The sequence below is a fragment of the Thalassophryne amazonica genome, chromosome 2 (assembly GCF_902500255.1).
Source record: "Thalassophryne amazonica chromosome 2, fThaAma1.1, whole genome shotgun sequence".
NCBI classification, from domain to species: Eukaryota; Metazoa; Chordata; class Actinopteri; order Batrachoidiformes; family Batrachoididae; genus Thalassophryne; species Thalassophryne amazonica.
Window position 1 is genome coordinate 65392784 of NC_047104.1, and position 8205 is coordinate 65400988.

The 8205-nt window shown below is 42.0% G+C and overlaps 1 long non-coding RNA gene across 1 annotated transcript; it reads left to right on the forward strand.

Moving 5' to 3' along the window:
• Window positions 1–590: 590 nt before the first annotated feature.
• LOC117502331 lies at window positions 591–7917 on the forward strand. Its single transcript, XR_004558273.1, has 3 exons — window positions 591–601; window positions 5984–5987; window positions 7793–7917. It is a non-coding gene; the product is annotated as an uncharacterized LOC117502331 (long non-coding RNA).
• The last annotated feature ends 288 nt before the right edge of the window (window positions 7918–8205 follow it).

Below are 8205 nucleotides of genomic sequence, written 5' to 3' on the forward strand. Positions count from 1 at the left end.
GAAGCGTATATAAAGTGAGTTGATCTGGATCTAGATCAACTCCAAAATTTTATGAGTTCTTCCTTGGCCTAATATCTATCTGTGGTGAAAATTACGTCACAATCTGTGCAGCGGTTTTGATGTAATCCTGGTAACTAACAGACAGACAAATAAATGCAGGTGATTTTATTACATCCTTGGCGGACGTAATAAACATAATTTTACAGATACATTATCTAACACATGAACAGGAAAACAGGAAGACAATGCAACTGTTTTACCAATCCATTACAACATAAATATCTAATACATCCCCTGGCAAAAATTATGGAATCACCGGCCTCGGAGGATGTTCATTCAGTTGTTTAATTTTGTAGAAAAAAAGCAGATCACAGACATGACACAAAACTAAAGTCATTTCAAATGGCAACTTTCTGGCTTTAAGAAACACTATAAGAAATCAAGAAAAAAAAAATTGTGGCAGTCAGTAACGGCTACTTTTTAGACCAAGCAGAGGGAAAAAAATATGGACTCACTCAATTCTGAGGAATAAATTGTGGAATCACCCTGTAAATTTTCATCCCCAAAACTAACACCTGCATCAAATCAGATCTGCTCGTTAGTCTGCATCTAAAAAGGAGTGATCACACCTTGGAGAGCTGTTGCACCAAGTGGACTGACATGAATCATGGCTCCAACACGAGGGATGTCAATTGAAACAAAGGAGAGGATTATCAAACTCTTAAAAGAGGGTAAATCATCACGCAATGTTGCAAAAGATGTTGGTTGTTCACAGTCAGCTGTGTCTAAACTCTGCACCAAATGCAAACAACATGGGAAGGTTGTTAAAGGCAAACATACTGGTAGACCAAGGAAGACATCAAAGCGTCAAGACAGAAAACTTAAAGTAATATGACTCAAAGATCGAAAATACACAACAAAACAAATGAGGAACGAATGGGAGGAAACTGGAGTCAACGTCTGTGACCGAACTGTAAGAAACCGCCTAAAGGAGATGGGATTTACATACAGAAAAGCTAAACGAAAGCCATCATTAACACCTAAACAGAAAAAAACAAGGTTACAATGGGCTAAGGAAAAGCAATCGTGGACTGTGGATGACTGGATGAAAGTCATATTCAGTGATGAATCTTGAATCTGCAATGGGCAAGGTGATGATGCTGGAACTTTTGTTTGATGCCGTTCCAATGAGATTTATAAAGATGACTGCCTGAAGAGAACATGTAAATTTCCACAGTCATTAATGATATGGGGCTGCATGTCAGGTAAAGGCACTGGGGAGATGGCTGTCATTACATCATCAATAAATGCACAAGTTTACGTTGATATTTTGGACACTTTTCTTATCCCATCAATTGAAAGGATGTTTGGGGATGATGAAATCATTTTACAAGATGAAGCCAGAAAGTTGCCATTTGAAATTACTTTAGTTTTGTGTCATGTCTGTGATCTGCTTTTTTCTGCAAAATTAAACAACTGAATGAACATCCTCCAAGGCCGGTGATTCCATAATTTTGCCAGGGGTTGTATATAAAGCTGACCGCGTGTGCCTGAAAGTGTACATGCACAAACACACACACACACACACACACACACACTGGTTTACCGCAGTCTAACATTAGGGGTCTCCAATTTTTTCTTTTTTTTTTATGTTGTGAAGCACCTTGTGGCTCTTGTCTGTGAAAGGTGCTATACAAATAAAGCTTACTTACTTACTTACTTACTTACCTACTTACACACACACACTTAAAGCCTTACATATTTGAATTAGATCACGACCTCCTATGCTATGCATGATTTCTACATTTTAACAACATGTCAGTTTATTCACACATAAGTACAGTGAAAAACCATCCATGCACACAGACATATAAAGGGGCTTGGCCTGGCTTCTTACCCTGCAGGGGTCTTGACAGTGAAACACAGGGCCGAGCCAGCTGATTACATAAACAACAGGGGCAGGCAGTTGTGTGCACTTGGCACAATGCAGTGAGTGATCTGAGTGCACATTTCAATTTCAATTTTCAATTTATTTTCATTTATATAGCGCCAAATCACAACAGAGTTGCTTCAAAGTGCTTCACACAGGTAAGGTCTAACCTTACCAACCCCCAGAGCAACAGTGGTAAGGAAAAACTCCCTCTGAGGAAGAAACCTCAAGCAGAACAGACTCAAAGGGGTGACCCTCTGCTTGGGCCATACTACAAACATAAATTACAGAACAATTCACAGAACAATTCACTGACGAATATACAAGAAATGCTGTTGGCGCACAGGACAGGAGGGTCACCAACACAAATACAACTCCCATCTCTGGATGGAGCTGCACCTTAAACAGAGAGAAAAAACAGAATCAGGCATCAGAAAGACAAAAAATACTGTATAATTTGCCAGCATTAAACAACAAGAAAAACAGAGAAATACTAAGGTGATCGCCGGCCACTAACCCTAAACTTCACTAAAAGACCCAGAATTTAGGTAAAGTTGAGGCCGCAGCTCACTCCAATTACTAATAAATTAATTAAAAGAGTAAAAAGCAAAAAACAAAACTGTACCAGTATGCTAGCCATATGAAAGGGAAAATAAGTGCGTCTTAAGTCTTGACTTGAAAATCTCCACAGAATCTGACTGTTTTATTGACGCAGGGAGATCATTCCACAGAACAGGGGCACGATAAGAGAAAGCTCTGTGACCCGCAGACTTCTTATTCACCTTTGGGACACAAAGTAGTCCTGCACCCTGAGAACGTAAAGCCCAGGCTGGTACGTAAGGTTTAATTAGGTCAGCTAGGTAGGGAGGTGCCAGTCCATGAATAATTTTATAGGTTAGTAGCAGAACCTTAAAATCTGATCTCACTGGGACAGGAAGCCAGTGAAGGGATGCCAAAATGGGTGTAATGTGATTGTACTTTCTGCTTCGTGTCAAAAGTCTGGCTGCAGCATTTTGAACCAATTGGAGACCCCTAATGCTAGACTGCGGTAAACCAGAAAATAGAACATTGCAGTAGTCCAATCTAGAAGAGATAAATGCATGGATCAGGGTCTCAGCATCAGCCATAGACAGGATGGGACGAATCTTCGCTATATTTCACAGGTGGAAGAAAGCAGTCCTAGTAATATTTCTAATGTGGAGGCCAAAGAACAATGAAGAATCAAAAATTACCCCAAGGTTCCTCACTTTGTCAGTGTGATGTATGACACACGAGCCGAGGCTGAGTGTTAACTGGTCAAATTGATGCCGATCTCTCACTGGACCAAGAACCATCATTTCAGTCTTAATCAGAGTTTAAAAGTAGGAAGTTTCTAGACATTCAACTTCTAAGGGCCTAAGACAGACCCCTGTGGAACCCCAAGTTTCATGTCACTAAGGTTAGAGGTAGTGTTACTGTACAAAACACAGTGAGAACGACTGGTCAAATATGACGTCAGCCATGCAAGGGCACTCCCAGTAATCCCAAAATGATTTTCCAGCCTATCAAGTAGAATATGATGATCCACTGTATCAAATGCAGCACTGAGATCTAACAGCAACAGAACCGTAGTGGTGTCCGAATCCATTGTAAGCAGAAGATCATTCACCACTTTAGTGAGAGCTGTCTCTGTGGAATGATATTTTCTAAAAGCAGACTGCATTGCCTCAAAGAGATTATTCTCAGTAAGATAGTCTACGAGCTGCCGTGACACCACTTTTTCCAGAATTTTAGAGAAAAATGATAGATTTGATATCGGCCGATAGTTTTTCAATACACTAGGGTCAAGATTAGGTTTCTTAAGTAATGGTTTAATCATTGCAGATTTGAAACCTTTAGGAACAGATCCAGAAGTTAAAGAAAGATTAATAATTTCCAGCACAGTCAGCCCAAGAGTGGGCCACAGGTCCTTAAACAGTTTTGTTGGTATAGGATCAAATAAACAGGTTGTGCTTTTTGTTGACATTACGAGTTTTGTCAGCATGACTAGTAGGGATGTGAATCGTGCAAAAACTCACGATTCAATTCGATTCCGATTCTTGAGGTGAAGATTCGATTTAGAATCGATTTTCAATTCAAAGAGCTCTGAGAAATAGTTATATTCCTTAAAAAATGTTTATGTTTAAGAAAATGCAGCTTTACAAGGTTAATCAAGTGATTCTAAATGTAAATTTACTTATCTGCTTTGGTCGTTCAGAGTTAGCTGGCAGTTTAGCGAAGCACTGGTCACTAGTCGGCAGAGACCGCTGCTCCCCTCTTTTAGCTCCGGGTGATAGCACAGCATGTGGGCTTGCGGATTTGAAGTGTTTCCGAAGTACTTGACTTTCATTTTGCAGATTCTGCACACTACATAAGTCATGTCAAGCTCCTTCTTACACAGCAAATAATAAAATCCATGCACCCAAACATTTGCCTTCAGCAAAGATGGTGTTGGCTGAATTAGCTCTTCGTCCATCATGCTAAGCTACAGCCACTGAACTCTGCAGTTCATGAGTGTTTGAAGCACGCCGGACCACCCCCTCCCCCTCGCGGGGACGCTGTAGTACGGAAGCCGTTGCCTGACAAACAGTACACGCAGCAAGTAAGCAAGATTATGTTTAAAAAATGCTTTTAAAAAATCGATTCTTGGACATTTTGGATCGATTCAGAATCTTAATAAATAAGAATCGCGATTCGGATATGAATCGATTTTTTCCGACAACCCTAATGCCTAGTGAGATACTATCAAATTCTGTAAATCTAGATAATACCTCAGTAGTGGCGCCCAACTCAATAGCAGGGTGTAGTGGCTGGGTTAAGGCATGCCGGGATATGTTTAACCTGATGTCTTCTATTTTCTTCCCAAAGTAATCCAGGAAATCTTGTGCTGTAAAAGGAGAGCGAACTACAGGTGGATGCATAAGTGTTGCCACCGTGTCGAACAAGAACTTTGAGTTATGCTTGTTTTTGTTGATCAAATCAGGGTAGTACAGGGGTGGCCAAGTTCGGCCTTCGAGAGCCACCTTCCTGACACTCGTAGTTGTCTCCCTGCTCCCACACACCAGACTTTTAATGAGCCTTTCATTGGATTCAGGTGTGTGGGAGCAGGGAGACAACAAAGAGTGTCAGGAAGGTAGGTCTCGAGGACCAAACTTGGCCACCCCTGGAGTAGTAGGTCCGCTTTGTAGCCAATAATGCATGCTTATAGTCTAAGATAGCATCACACCACGCAAGGAGAAATACTTCTAATTTTGAAAGACACCATTTCTGTTCTAGATCTCTTACTTTATGCTTGAGGTCACGCAGATAATCATTGAACCAAGGTGACTGTGATTTGGGGGAGCGCGGTTTTAACACAGGTGGTGCAATCATGTTGAGTGTAGTTTTGAGTACTGAGTTTAAACTATCCACAAGTCTGTCTACTGACTGGGTATTTGTCAAATGTGAAGCTAAGACATCAGGCAGTCAAGCTTCGAGTTCAGTCTTAGTTGAGGAGTTGATGCATCGCCATAATGATATATAAGGTTGTTGTTCCACTAAACACAGCAGCGAAACTGTAAACTTAATAAGTGGGTGATCAGACACCACTGATGTAAGAGGAACAATGTCAATATTCGTGACAGCAATACCACGTGCGAGAACCAGATCCAGGGTATTTCCACTAATGTGCGTCGAATCCCGAATGCATTGCCGAAATCCTAATGCATCCACAATTTCCATAAATGATTTGCAGAGGGGATCAGAAGGCTTATTTATATGAATGTTAAAGTCACCAATGATCAGAATGTTTTCTACACTAGTTGACAAGTTAGAGATGAACACACCAAATTCATCTAAGAATTCAGAATATGGGCCAGGAGGCCTATATACAGTGACAAAGTAATACGACTGATTTTTATTCTTCTGAACTTAGCAATGTGTAATATCCTGAGCAGAGCGGAGAATTAGATGCTCAAACGAGTTATATTTGTAACCCCCAACAGCTAATAAGCTAAACCTAGATTTATAAATAAGAGCAACACCTCGCATCACGAGGGACGTGATTAAATGTATATGCTGGTGAGCAGGCCTCAGTTAAGGGGAGGACAGCTGTAGGTTTAAGCCAGGTTTCACATAGCCCAATCATATCTAAGTGATGATCAATAATTAGATCATTGATCAACAATGATTTTGAGGACAGTGATCTTATGTTAATGAGAGCCAGACTAAGGACCTCAGTGGGGTTGACAGTTGAACTGTTTGGGTTTAGGGATGGTTCCAGAGTAGCATATATAAGATGCCTAGAAGTAGGTTTAGGTTTGAGACATTCCACGCACGTTGTAGGTAGCAGACATGAAATCTTTGCTATTGTTGGAACAACCACTGGGCCATCCTCAATTTCAACATCATCCAATATAGTAATGGGTATTAAGTTTGGAAAGCATAACCCTCTATGATTTTTATGGACACGACTACGGAAGCAGGCCACAGTCTCAACTTGTTGAAATTCCCGCCCTCGCAAATAAACTGCACTATCACCATAGTGGATTTTCTGCACTAAATTCCCCACTAAGCTAATGGATTCCACACCCACATTTGTCATAAGCCTTGCAGGGTCTCTAATCACCTGCTCCGTGGCCTGCTGTAGATTCCTAATGTTACCCTCCCTGTAGAGCTCTATCTATGTTCGCAGACAAGATGGCGGCGCCTTTCACAGTAGGGTGGAGGCCGTCCGGCATCAGCAAGCCACAGCGGCCCCAGAATGAAGGCCAGTTATCAATAAAGCTAAAGCCTTGCTTTCTACAAAACTGCGCCAGCCACCTATTTAACGATGTCAGCCTGCTAAACACCTCATCAGTACCCCGGGAGGAAAGGACACCAGAGACTATTAATCAATGCTGACACATCTTTCTGGCAATGTCACAAGTCCCCTCTATGTCCATTTTTGTGATCTCTGAGTGCTTCATCCTGATATCATTGGTGCCAACATGAATAACTATGTGACTATATCTCATGTCATGTTCCTTCGTCTGTCTTCCCTTCTGCAGCGTCAGCACCCTAAGATGAGATGCAGTGTCAGGAGCTCTGGCCCCAGCAATACATTTAATGTCAGCCGGTGTCTGTAACCTGACTTTGCGGGTGATAGAATCCCCTATCACTAAAGTCCGGTGTTTCAGCCTGGAGACAGGAGTGGAAGTCACTTGTGGGCTCAGAGAATTCACATCAGGCAAATCCAAGGGGGAGAACCGATTCACAGTTCGCACTGGCGAGTGTGATCGGGGTGCCACAACCGGGCACCAAGCCCTATGGGGCTTCCTCCGCCTAGCCACAGTCCAAAAGCCGTCCTCCACAGCCGGTGTTTCTAGGCTAATGCTAATGGGCTCACTAGCCAGCTCAACACTAACCTCATCTGGAGTGCCCGTAACATCTAACTCCACTGAGCTAAGAAGCTGCTCTGACTTACGGACACGGCTCTCTAAGAGAGCCACCCTATTTTCCAACATCACGCAGGATTTATGGAGGGTGTAAAGTAGGATTTGTAGTGTACTTTGTGCACTAAGAAATTCAAGAATATAGCCAAGCAAACACAAGCTAACCAATAATGGATAAGCTAACCACTCCTAAGGCTCACACAGACGCAAATAAATGAATTAAAGTTCACAGAAGTTACACTGAAAAACAGAAGTATTAAACAGGTAAAAAAAAGTAGCAGCTATAAAAATAATGACGGGGGGAGGGGAGGAGCCAACCTAGCTAGCGAAAAAAAAAAATACACGTACACGTTATTGAGACAATCTGTGGAAACAATCAATTGTCTCTGTGGTTGGACTGTGTCTGGACTCTGTGGAGAAGGTGGTGGAACAGAGGACGCTCTCCACGATCAGGGCGATCCTGTCCAATCAGCACCACCCCCTGAACTCGGTCTTCTCACACCAGAGAAGCACTGTGAGCAACAGATTTCTCTCACTGAGGTGCTCCACTGAGAGACTGAATAATTTTTGTTGTCCCTTGTGCCATCAGGTTGGATAATGCAGCCATTTCAGCCAGGAGCAGGAGAGGTGAGCCGGTAATATCCCGTGCAGTGCCTTAAACTCCTTTTACTTTGACTTTCACATTTCTGGCAACTTTCACTTTTACTCCACTACATTTCCTCAATAAAATGTATACTTTTACTCCGATACATTTCCCTGCACCATCATTGTTACTCGTTACTACAATATAAAAGTGAAGAAATTTTATTGGGCAATGCCTGTTTGCAGAGGTGAAAGCAGCAGTGT